This window comes from Sinohyriopsis cumingii, chromosome 1 (assembly GCF_028554795.1).
Source record: "Sinohyriopsis cumingii isolate HCF-2022 chromosome 1, ASM2855479v2, whole genome shotgun sequence".
Classification (NCBI taxonomy): domain Eukaryota; kingdom Metazoa; phylum Mollusca; class Bivalvia; order Unionida; family Unionidae; genus Sinohyriopsis; species Sinohyriopsis cumingii.
In genome coordinates, this window is record NC_142961.1 from 177,415,676 (window position 1) to 177,428,483 (window position 12,808).

General features: G+C 38.1%; 1 protein-coding gene across 15 annotated transcripts in view; it reads right to left on the minus strand.

The window, feature by feature from the left end:
- The window catches only part of LOC149808453 (uncharacterized), a 112,999-nt gene extending 105,501 nt beyond the window's left edge, over positions 1–7,498 (minus strand). For 10 of the 15 annotated variants that reach the window (XM_089977494.1, XM_089977474.1, XM_089977429.1 and 7 more), the window contains exon 1: positions 7,314–7,495. The gene's annotated coding sequence lies outside the window, so the exon portion shown is untranslated. Of the gene's footprint in view, positions 1–6,760; positions 7,041–7,313 lie in introns of those variants that run through there. The other 5 variants (XM_089977506.1, XM_089977422.1, XM_089977412.1 and 2 more) reach the window with 2 other exon arrangements.
- Positions 7,499–12,808: the final 5,310 nt, after the last annotated feature.

Here is a 12,808-nt window from a genome sequence, read left to right on the forward strand (position 1 = left end):
TAATGGTATCGAAATGGTCATCGTGATAATAAACATGAATGTATTTTCCGTCCTTAAAGTCTTGGCCTCGAAACAACAGAGGTCCGCGCATTTCTTGAGGGTGCACTTTCAAGGTGTAGCGTGGAGCTAGGGCATCTTGCAATTTTTGCATCTCAGGAATGCCACAGGGTGTGTTTTTGGACAGGCCAGCTTGTTGCAACAGGAGTTCTGCTTCGTTTCGTTGTTTGGTTCGGTTCGATTTTCGAATGTTCTCCCAGGTTCTTTTCCATTCTACCGTGTCGTTCTTGTTGGCATAGGTTCGTCCCACCACGATGGCACGGGCTAAGCACATCTGGTCTTGAGGGTTGTTAATTCGGACGAGACTCTTTTTGGTGTTGCGAAGGTCGTCCACCAATAACATCTTTTTGCGTCCTGTCCCTTGAGGAAGAGAGACGTGAGCCATTTTCAGTGTGGCTTTACCATCGGTGATGTCAAACTGGTCATTAGATTGTTGTACGTGTTGAATCTTGTCCATGACTTTGGAAGGGGTTAGTTCTGCGGGTCTGCTAAACTCGATCCAAACAGGGGATTTCAAACCGTCGTGATCTATGGATAGTGTCAAGCGATCGTCTTCTTTGGGTTGACATTGTCGCTTGAGTGAGGTGAGCAAAGAATCCCACATCTCGGTGATAAACCCTTCTGCTTTCTCCAAGGGTACGTCGGCCTTGAAATCTTTAAACTTCACCGTGGAGGTGTAAGCCGTGGTTCTAAATTTTCTAGAGGAGCGCTTTTCCGTCTCTCGAATGGAATAGTACTTTCAGGGTTGACTAAGGGTGGTGAACTTGGTTTAGAGGGTTCGGATTCTGGTTCACTCATGTCCTCTTCAAAATCACTGGCATGAATTTGTGCCAAGATTTCAGCCCTGGTACGAGGCGATAGATCACGTTTCTGCCTCTTACTTTCTTCTTCTTCTTCTTTCTTCTCGAATGAATAGGATCGTTTCATCTTGAGTGCAAAACGTCAAATGACTCAAGTTTAAACACCATAGACTAATTTATAGTCATGACAAACCAGCATATATAAAAGGGTGTGTGTCGTGTCCTTTCACTATTCATTTCACTCTCAAGCCGAGCACAACGATGGAAGAGACTAACCAGATGGAACCTTTCGTCAGAGCTTTGCGAGGGGTCATTAGAAAATTCTCTTCAGACCAGCCCACGGACTACTCTCCTTCCTTTCGAGATAAAAGTCAAGATACTTGCTATATCTGTCAGAAGAAAGGGCATTGGTCTTCAGAGTGTCCAGACCGTCAAAAAAGAAAAAAAACGGGCTAAAAAAGACAAAAGTCAAGATACCTGTTATTATTGTAAAGAAAAAGGACATTGGTCTCCAGATTGCCCAAAAAAGAAACAAAAGGAGTCAGAAGAAAAGAAGGATTCTTCAGAAGAAGAGAGGGATTCTTCGGAAGAAGAGAGGGATTCTTCGAAAGAAGAGAGGGATTCTTCAGAGGAAGAAAGAAGACAATTCTATTTAAAAGAAGCAAAGAAACAGGAGAAGAAAAGAAGAAGGGAAGAAAATGAGGAAAAAACGGTGAAGAAATTCAAAAAACAGAGAGACTAAACAAGGAGAAAGAAGAAGTCAATGAACTTTTAATTAAAGTGTTCTGTGGTGAATTGTGAATTGGATTGTAAAAAATGGAGAAAAGAATACATGAATGATATAAGGTAAGTGTCTTTGAGTTTTGATTTTAAAATAAGAAGCTACACTCACGCACTCATACACAGACACGTACTATAAGGGTAAAAATGGGTTGTTGATTTGTTTTTTTTTGTTGAGTTATTGGCAATTGAAATTGTATTTCTTTTCGAGAAATGTGGGTGGCCCTGAAAAGGGCCTTTTTATTTTGGTGTAGGGGTGAGTTTAACCAATCAACTTTAACTGCCTTAAGCCTTTGCCACGGCCGAGGCCTACTTCTGATGATTGGGTTGAAATCACTAAGGGTGGTACGATAGGCTTAGTCACAGGGTTGGCGTGTTTAGCTCGGGAAGGTCGTATTCTCTTCGGTCGTGATAAAGAAGTCTGATACATTTGTTTCAGACTTCTTAACTCCGCTAAAATGTCCAACAGTACCGTAGCCGTTTGATTTTCACCCTCTTGTTTCTTTGCTGCTACTTCTTCTTGCTGTTGTTGCTGTTGTTTTTTTCTTACCTCTTCTTGTTGCTGTTGCTGTTGCTGTAGGAGAAAAGCTTGTTCCGCTTCCTTTTGTCGTTGCATAAATTTCTCCAATTCTTCTTTCTGTCTCTGTCTAAAATTCTCCACTTGCGGTAATGAAGAAGGTAACGAAGGTTCCGGAACAAATTCTTGCGAGGTAAGAAAATCCACAAAATCCCAATGTACCTCTTCTGAAAGTAAGTCCGGGTTCCCTTGGGCAGTCTCCCCTGCTGGTGCACCCCAATGGATCGTTTTCTGAGTTTCCGTCATGTTGAATCACTGTCGCATAGATTGACTGCACACAAGCGCTAACGAATCTATATAGACCACGTGACGTCACAGACTGCTCTCTTCGGATTGGATGCGAGCTGACTGAATTTTGTAACGCGTGTTCGGATTGGTGAATGAATTCAATCCGTTTCAATCCTTCCTGTACCTATAAATAAGCGCAGTTCACTGCATTGATTCACCTATTCTCGTCGCTTCAAGATGTGGACCACAGTTGAGTCATCCACGCTTGTGTCTTCCATGATGTTTAGGACGGACATGCTCATGTGTGTCAGGTCCAAGTGGACTGTTGTTGATAGGACAGATACTAGTCAATGGATGAGGAGAGTTTACATAGAAAGACAAGGATGTCTCAAGAGGGTACTTGTGTATGGACCGGCAGTTAGAAGGAGTTTAAGAAGAAGAAGAAGATGTGACAGATGCCATCTATGTTAATATTAATATTAACATAAACCCAAAGGCCCTTTTCAGGGCCAGCCATATTTCTAGAAAAGAGATAGCCTTTCCATTGCCTACCCTTTTTTAAATTTAAATTTAAATTTTAATTTAAAAAAACGTTTTTTTTAAAAAAAAATAAAATCCCATATTCAATTCCCCTTGTCCCTAGACAAACCCAAACTCTATTCCCATGTTAATTTCCCTTGTCCCTAGACAGACCCAAACTCTATGTTAAATTCCCATTGTCCCTAAAGTGGCCCAGCGTTTTTCTCCATGTTAAATTTCCATTGTCCCTAAAGTGGCCCAGGGGTGTTTTTAATGCTAAGTCCCATTGTCCCTAATGTGGCCCCATTTACTACTGAGGGGTGTTAGCTCTGACATTTGAGCTAATAGGTTTTGATTCGGTGCATACACTAAAATAACATTTATTTTTTCTGTGCAAATACTGAATTATAGGGCCCTGGCATTGATATCTTTTCAGGTGGCACATTCAATGCGTATGATAGAAAAACCTCTAGAATCATGGGTGATTGTAAATGGAGACGGTATTATTGACTCGGCACATTGCACATGTATGGTAGGACTAGGAGAATGCTGCAGTTATGTTGCTGTTTTACTGTTCGCATTGGAAACATCCACAAGAAAAAAGAAAGATGAAACAGTGACGGATGCCCCAGCATATTAGATGCACTCAAGCAATGCAGATTTTACTACATTATATAGACTTCGTGAGATGCATCTCGAATCAGCAATGAAGAAGCGAAAGCTGTCCCAGAGTGAAAAAGATTGCGTGGTTCAGGCTTCTTTTGAAAAGAAATACAGTAACATTTCTTCCCCGACCAAACATGAAGACACATTATTCTTTGATGAACTTAACGGAATGACGCCAAATGCTGCCGTATTATCTTTGGCATAGCAATTTACTGACAATTTTAAAGCTAAATTATTATCAGCTCAATGGTCAGTGGATTTAGGGATATTGTATGATATCAGATCTGTGACAAAGAATTAAATTATGAACAAATACCAGACAAATGTAAAATTGTAGACATTTCTATCACAAAAGAACAGGCTTTATTTGTGGAGCACAAAAACTAGAAATCAAGCAAATAGTTATTTTGTTTGGTATAATAAAAGAGTGGGAAGAATGTCACACAAATGTGTCCCAGCCTTCTGTGTGTTTGCTGAAAACTATTTGTTGTGGTGAAGGAACAAAAAAAGCTTTTAGCTGTGCAGCGACGGACTGGGGCCAGATAAAGGAGAAGAGAACAAAGATATAAGGAAAGGATGCACACGAACTTCAAAGTAACGCAGTGTGGTCTGATTTTGAATGAATGCAACCCTCATTTTGGGGCTAGCCCGAATGACTTCATAGACTGCGAATGTTGTGGTGGTGGATGTCTGGAAATCAAGTGCCTCATCAGCATGAGTGACACAATGAAACTGGAAATTCCCTGGCTAATGTCGGAAAATAGTGCAATGCAGTTAAACTGCAGTCCTACATATTAGTATCAACTACAAATACAGATATTTATGACTGGCAGACAATACTGTGATTTCTTTGTATGGTGTCCCCAAAATTTCCATCTGGAAAGAGTATTCCCTGACAATGACCTTTTGGATATAATGTCTGTTAAGGCATTATAATTTCACACTATATGTGTTATACCAGAACTTGAATGTAACTAATTTTCAAGAAGTTAAGTGCTTGCACCAAAGAGAATTGCCGAACCAAATTTAATTGTGGTGGAGATGATGATGGACGAAGGATGATATTATGTGAAAATGAAAACTGTTCAAAGAAGTGGTTTCATCTCGAGTGTATTCAGATGAAGCGTGTGCCTAAAGGAGCATGGTTTTGTCTTGAATGGCAAAGCTGAATATTACTGAAATGCTTTTGCAGATATGACAGTGTACATGACCATTTGCCTGTGTAACTCGAATGAGGACCAAATTTTTATTTTCAGTTCATGTACTTTAAAAGCTTTAAAAGTCATTCAATGTTTCTTCTTGTTTATGTATCAATTGGTTTATGCACATGTTTATTGATTGATTTATTACTTTATGAATGAATAACAGAGATGGTTGAATATTTTAATGCTTTTCTATATTTCAATTTGTACAAATGCTATGCAATATATTACAAGCGAAGATAAACATTACTGTCACAAACATCAATTGTCACATACAAGGCACATGCTGCTACCCTTGGCACTCCTCCCACAAATCACAATTATGGCAAACAAACCATAAAAGTACTTTAATCTCAATTTATTAATATATTTCATCAGAAACAAATGACATCACATGCACGAAAAGGTGGAATATTAATATTAATATTTATCCACAGTACAGCTTGTTGCATTGCTTCTACAAGTATTTTCTTTCAACATGTATGAAGAGACCTGCCGTAATGGTACTAACAATTCAAAAGTTCAGTCTTTGTACTTTCATCTAATCAAATAGAACAACTGAAGGGCACATATTTGTCAAGCTACATGCCACTTTGACAATATTGTCAATGGTTGGAATATTTTCGCCACTTCTGAATTTGGTGAGCACTACTTGGCCTCTCATTAAACAGTTCAAAACAATCAAGTACAACAACTACCTTCTCCCCCAAATTCCTTTCGAAAACACATATGCATTGATTCTCTCATTTTTCTCGTGTTGGCCACCTTACTAAAATGTTCAGTCTTGTATGAAGTACATCAAGGGTGGAGTGGAAACCTTTCTCAATAGTTGCTACAGAAACATCTAGTTGGTGTACCATGTCTTTGAAAAGAAATGGTACGTCGAAGTATACACAATAGAAACTCATTCTCTCTTGAAAGACATTTTATATTGCTATTTGTGTGTTCATCAATAAAGTTAAAGACTAGGTTTAAAACTTCAAACCTTGGCATACCTGTATAAAGCCCTACTTGTTCTGTGTTCTTTTCATAATACTTAAGGCTGTACAATGCCCTAATATCAAACGTTTCATTTTCTGAAACTTCGATGATCCTCGACTTGTTGTCATCCAGATATTGTTGAATTTCTTTACAATGTGATTCATTTTCTGTTGGTAGCCGAAGAACTGATTCACTACTTCTGGCATCACAGTGACCAGACATGTCACATGCAGTATACTCAGGAGATGTTGAATGTTCTTCAATGATACATTTGCTGAAATCCGTGTGCCCCTTTTTTTAATCATAGAAGTGAGGCAGCTGCATCTGATATTGCCCTTTTAGATTGCGTTGACTAGAACGAATAAATCTCTCACTGGCTAGATGTACATTTAGAACAGATGAAGAAATCTCTGGTTTTCCAAGATGCAGCGATGGCAGTCATGATGGGTGGGTTTCATCATGTAAGTAGGCTTTTTACACGTGCAACATAAATAATATGGGGAAAAGAGTGGGCGTCTATTAATTTGATAATGATGAATGAATATTTATAAATGTAATAAACTTTCATCTAAATGACTCTGATGACCAAAGCCATCTTCTGCAATTAATTAAATGCAAGCAAAGCGAAATATTTGAAGTGGAGTGGGTGGGGTAAGATGATGTTACCTCAAACCAGCTTTTTATTTAAAAAAAAACAGTTGCATTACTATTTATCATTTTATTTATCAGAAAATAGAACCAGCGACGTAGAGACCGAACACTGGCCCTGAGGTAAGAAAAACTCAGGCCTCTTCTGGTTCTTGTTCAAACAATTTTTTTCTTTTATAAAATTACAAATGTGTTGTTCGTACCGGGCTCCCTCACGGGTTGCCTGCTGCCCCTCTCCCTTATCGGCCCTGGATAGAATACACTAAATATTAAATAAAATAAAGGGAAAATTCAAAACTTACCAACAACAGAATGTTGAGATCAAACTATCGTTCGTTCCCACTTTTCCTACATTTTGATGTCCTTTTTGCCGACAGTTGCTTTCCATAATCGACGCCTTTCTTCCGACAGTTTTCGTGTTTACTCTCCTTGACCCTTGATAATTTTAGGCGTTTAAAAAAGAGTAGATCTTTCCGCACACCATGGCGGTTAGAACACCCAAAAAATACCACAAATCGGCATTGTACAGTTTCGAGATGCCGGTGTTCGTTACCAATGGAATCAAACGGAGAGCAAACGTTTTGTGACATCATGTGTAAACAACCCATTGATTGCTGTATATACTGCTACCGAAGTCACTCAGAGTTTTGGAAGCGAAAACGTAACATAATAATAATAATAATAATAATAATAATAACAATAATAATAATAATAGGAAGAAGAAGTAGAAGAAGAAGAAGAAGTAGTAGAAGAAGAAGAAGAAGAAGAAGATGATGATGATGATGATGATGATGATGATGATATTGAGTATGATAGTGATAATGATTATAGTGCTAATACATGAGTGCATCTTACCTGATTAAGACTGATACCGCATGCTCATGTTGTTTTTTTCAGCACAGATAAAAAATATGTCCAAGTGCAACTGAATATCTCAAAGGAACATGGCCAACTTGTAAAATTAAGTCAATATTTACTGTCTAGTAATGGAATACATATACGTTCTCACTTGCCAGGCAATCCTTAATGTGACGTATTTGACAAGGTAAAGGTCTCAAAGCTAATGCAAATCACACGTGAGATATAACAAGCAATTTGATTGGTTTGCTTTTAGGTGTTTGGTATTGACTCACGCCTACTTAACAAAAGTAGCTGCACAAAATAGCAATTACAAAATGTTAGTTAAGCTGCAACAGGAATGTTAAATTTGGTGGATAACGTGTCAGTTAGTCGATATCTGAAGAATGGGATGTACACTTGACAGGTTAAAAGCAGTTAATTTGCAAATGTTGCGATGCTATTTTGCAAATGCTGTTACCACTCCTTGTGTCTTTATTATTAATGAGTCGAGCATTGCATTTCCATATTCATCTGGGTGCCGTAACAAAAGCACGAAAAAAGCGCGCCGACTGATGCGCGCCATGATAAACAACCCGACAAATACTCTCAAAACAAAAGCACGCATGTATACAAAATATAAGGTTGAGAAGACAATATTTAAATTAGACGCAAATAAACTAGTTGTGAAATAACGAAATCCACAATGTATAAGGTGTGTGTCGACACTGAGAGGTTCTTTTTCAAATACAAATCAGACGATGGTATGGAAAGGGGACAGTTGTCAGAAGTATGTTAGCTTGGTTAGAGAATCCATGTGTGTGTGTGTGTGTGTGTGTGTGTGCATACATAACGGCATGATTTATCAAGTTTTAACTGACTTAAAAGCAATACACGTTCCAATAAGGAAATCTGAATTTAAGCATAAAAAGAGCAATATCAACATATTTCTCAGAACGCGTACGATGTATGGACCAGAAACGGATTCTATGAGAGTTCTGATAGATGTAAACGAAAACAAAAACCTGTAAGAGGCAAACTGTAAGGTGCAAACTTTATTCTGTGCTTATATAAATTACATGCTGATATTCAGTTTTGTTCAGGTTCTTCTGTGTAATTCATTGTACACACACACACACACACACACACACACACACACACACACATATATATATATATATATATATATATATATATATATATATTCTAGAGATACACCTATAAAGCCTTTATATTTAAAATATACGAAATACATATAAGATGACACATTTCCTTTGAGCTTACCAACTTCATACATATGCATAATTTCGGCCTTTTAGAATGTGTAACAGATAGTACCGCCCCGGTGGCCTAGGGGTTAGAGCGTCCGCCTTGGATGCGGGAGGTCGTGGGTTCGATTCCCGGCCGAGTCATACCAAAGACTTACAAAAATGGTACTAACAGCTGCCTCGCTTGGCGCTCAGCGTTAAGAGGTTAGTATTAGGGCGGGTCGGCCTTGTGTCATGATAATGTGCTGGGTGGGACATCATGCTACATGTCTGCGGCATGATGCCCAAGTGCTAGACATCACTATAAACTGCCACACTGCATACATCGTAGCGATATGACTGAAAAATTGTTAAAGCTACGTTAAAAATCCAGATCACACACACACACACACACACACACACACAAACATTGCAGATAGTTAAATCTCGATTAACTTTATGATAGCCAGTGAGTATAAAATTCAATAGTTAAGACGAATGCAACAATCATTTTGAAGAAATATGTTTGACTAAATTTAAAATAGAATACTAATTTGAAATAGGTTACTTAACATTACTCATTATTACATAAAGAATATTGTAGTTCTAAATTAAATCTAAACTTGAAGTTGGTAGCGAATTCATCTTTTCCAATAATACATACCACGAATATAATTAAACATTCCATTATATTATGACATAAAATAGGAAGAACTCACAAAAATGTTAGAAAAAAATAAATTGTACCGTTACAATTTGAAATATTAAAAAGTGCCCATTATTTACAGAAGTTTGCGAAGACAGACTATTCTTACCTGTAAGGAAAAGTCAGATCTGTCCTGACTCGAGGAACGAACTAATTCTTCGTAAGTCTGCTTCTCTATTTATACACAATTTTTGCTTTCGCTCAGTCCAGTCAGAACAAGGCTCTCAACCTTTCCCAGGGAAACCGTGTGAATCATCTGCGTAACTCATCCATTATTGATTAAATAATTTGCCTGTTCAGCAGCTTCCCACCAAATCTAAATTGCGGACCTTTACATATAAGCGAAATGTATTTTATGGATTTCTGCACCTGCTCGTAAAGTGCGATCTTTATAAAATAGCATACAGTTGTATTACACAAATATATATAATATCAATATATTTTAGTGGAAAATTACTTTTAATATAATTTAATGAAAACTTACTTTTAATACAATTTAGAGAAAAGTTCAAGCTTAATACTTTCACTCAAACATTCTGTCCTAATAATACCCTCCGGGTCATCTGAGCCGAGTCCTCAAGGCTTGATTGAGGAAAAACAAATTACATTAATAAAGGTATAAGATCAAAATTACAATAACAATTGAAACAGTCGGTAAAATGCAAAATATGCAATGAATAAAACATTGCCAGACATTTAGCGAAGTTCAAAAATAGAATGAGAAAACTGCAAAATACTCAGTATAATGCAACCAACGAAAAATAATATGAAAAGTACATTGCAAAATATTTAGTAAAATCGAAATAAAAATAGAATGAAAAGAACATTTCATGACATTCATTAAAATTCAAAATTACAAGAAAAAAGCATGGCACAACACTAAAAAAATTGAAACGATAAAATGACCAAAAAAATAGTTTTAAAATGTTTCAATAAAATTCTACATTATCTACATTTACGACTAGTCTTGTTAGACGATTATCGCCATAACAAGAGGATTCTAGACGGTTGCCGTCGTTGACATCGTGTGGATGAGGCAATTTCCTGTGTTGTACATTAATAACAGAAACAGTTAACATTTTTATTATCTTACTGTGTATTTGTGTTTTGTGCAGGAGTGGTTTAAATATCCTTAAGTGCTAAATATGAGGGTAACGCGGACTGTTGAGGAAAGATACGTATTCTACCTGGATAAACAAGTTGTGGTGTATATGTGTTGAGACATGGGCGACAAGGTTCCGTGCGGTGCTGAGTGCATAGAGGACACACACAAAGTGGTCTCGCTCGCTTAGCCATATATTCTTCTAGATTATGGGTATCTCGGCATAACCTTTTTTAAATTTGTGATAAAGAATGTGTGAGTTCTGTAACAAAGAAAGGGGAAATGCTGCGGCACCAATATATAATTCGGCCAGTCCAGTGGAAGCATGGATTAAAAGTTAATGAAAAAAAACATAGAAAGCTCGGAATCGTAACAGAAGAGAGTACAATACCTGTGAGTAATTGTGCTAATGTTTTCTCAGTTAATAAGAGGTAAGCTGCAATATTAACAAAGTGAAATAAAGAATTTGGATTATTATGTAATGTCGTGCCTTTGTCAATCGATAAAAATAAATGCCTAGCTACAGTGATGTCAAATGTATCCATACCGAGAAAAGATCCTTTTCTCCACGGATTCTGACGCGCCTGTAACACTGGTGAAAGGTCGATCACTTTTTCGAGTACAGGGGATCGCAAAATAATATTCTTGTTCCTACCGAACATTCATGTGATTTACCCTTCCATCCTTCACCCGTTGCCTTAGCTGATCCTTGTCAAAAATGTATTGCTTTAGAAATTGAATCAGAAACTGCCTCCAGTCCAATGTCCAGTGTTACAGTTCTAGTTTCGAGAAAAATACAACATATGCAATTTGTGAGCTAATTTTGTTCTTATAGAGAAGTCATGGTGTGTCAAAATAATGTAAGCACAAAAGGGTTGACTAAAATTGAACGAAGTTTGTATGCGGATACAAGGTCAATACTAAGCGAGGTTGGCATGGTAGTAGTGAAGGGGGGCACTTTACGGACAATGGGAATTAGCATTACAAGACCCCTTGGGGCACTTTACGGACAATGGAAAATTAACATGGAGAAAAATCGTGGGGCACTTTACGGACAAGGGGAATTAACATGGAGAAAAATCGTGGGGCACTTTACGGACAAGGGGAATTTAACATGGGAATAGAGTTTGGGCTTGTTTAGGGACAAGGGGAATTTAACATGGGATTTTTTTTTTAAAAAATTTTTTAAAAAAGGGGTAGGCAATTCAAAAGACTATCTCTTTTCGAGAAATATGGCTGGCCCTGAAAAGGGCCTTTGGTTTATGTTAATATGCCCTTAACATAGAGGGCATTTGCGACATCTTCTTTTCCTCAAACTTCGTCTTACAGCAGGGCCATACATCAGAGTCCTCTTGAGGCAACCTTGTCTCTCTATATAGACTCTTCTTATCCACAGGCTGCTGTTGGTCCTGTGGACAACGGTCCACTTGGATCGGACATACATGAGCATGTCCGTCCTGAACATCATTGTTGACACAAGGGTTGAAGATTCAACGTCTGTCCACATGTTGAGGCTCCGAGAATAGGTGAATCAATGCAGTGAACGGCGCTTATTTATAGGGACAGGAAGGATTGAAACGGATTGAGTTCATTCACCAATCCAAACACGCGTTACAGAATTCAGTCAGCCCGCATCCAATCCGAAGAGAGCAGTCTGTGACGTCACGTAGTCAATATAGATTCGCTAGCGCTTGTGTGCAGTCAATCTATGCGACAGTGATTCAACATGACGGAAACTCAGAAAACGATCCATTGGGGTGCACCAGCAGGAGAGACTGCCCAAGGGAACTCGGACTTACTTTCAGAAGAGGTGAATTGGGATTTTGTGGATTTTCTCTCCTCGCAAGAATTTGTTCCGGAACCTTCGTTACCTTCTTCATTACCGCAAGTGGAGAATTTTAGACAGAGACAGAAAGAAGAATTGGAGAAATTTATACAAAGACAAAAGGAAGCCGAACAAGTTTTTCTCCTACAGCAACAGCAGCAAGAAGAAGAGGTAAGAAAAAAACAACAGCAGCAACAGCAGCAACAGCAAGAAGAAGTAACAGCAAAGAAACAAGAGGGTGAAAATCAAACGGTCACGGTACTGTTGGACATTTTAGCGGAGTTAAGAAGTCTGAAACAAATGTATCAGACTTCTTTATCACGACCGAAGAGAATACGACCTTCCCGAGCCAAACATGTCAACCCTGTGACTAAGCCTACCGTACCACCCTTAGTGATTTCAACCCAATCATTATCATCATTACGCAGTCCAGAAGTAGGCCTTGGCCGTGGCAAAGGCTTAAGGCAGTTAAAGTTGATTGGTTAAACTCACCCCTGCACCATAAAGAAAAAAAGGCCCTTTTCAGGGCCACCCACATTTCTCGAAAAGATATACAATTTCAAATTGCCAATAACTCAAAAAAAATATTCAACAGCCCATTTTACCCTTATAGTACGTGTCTGTGTATGAGTG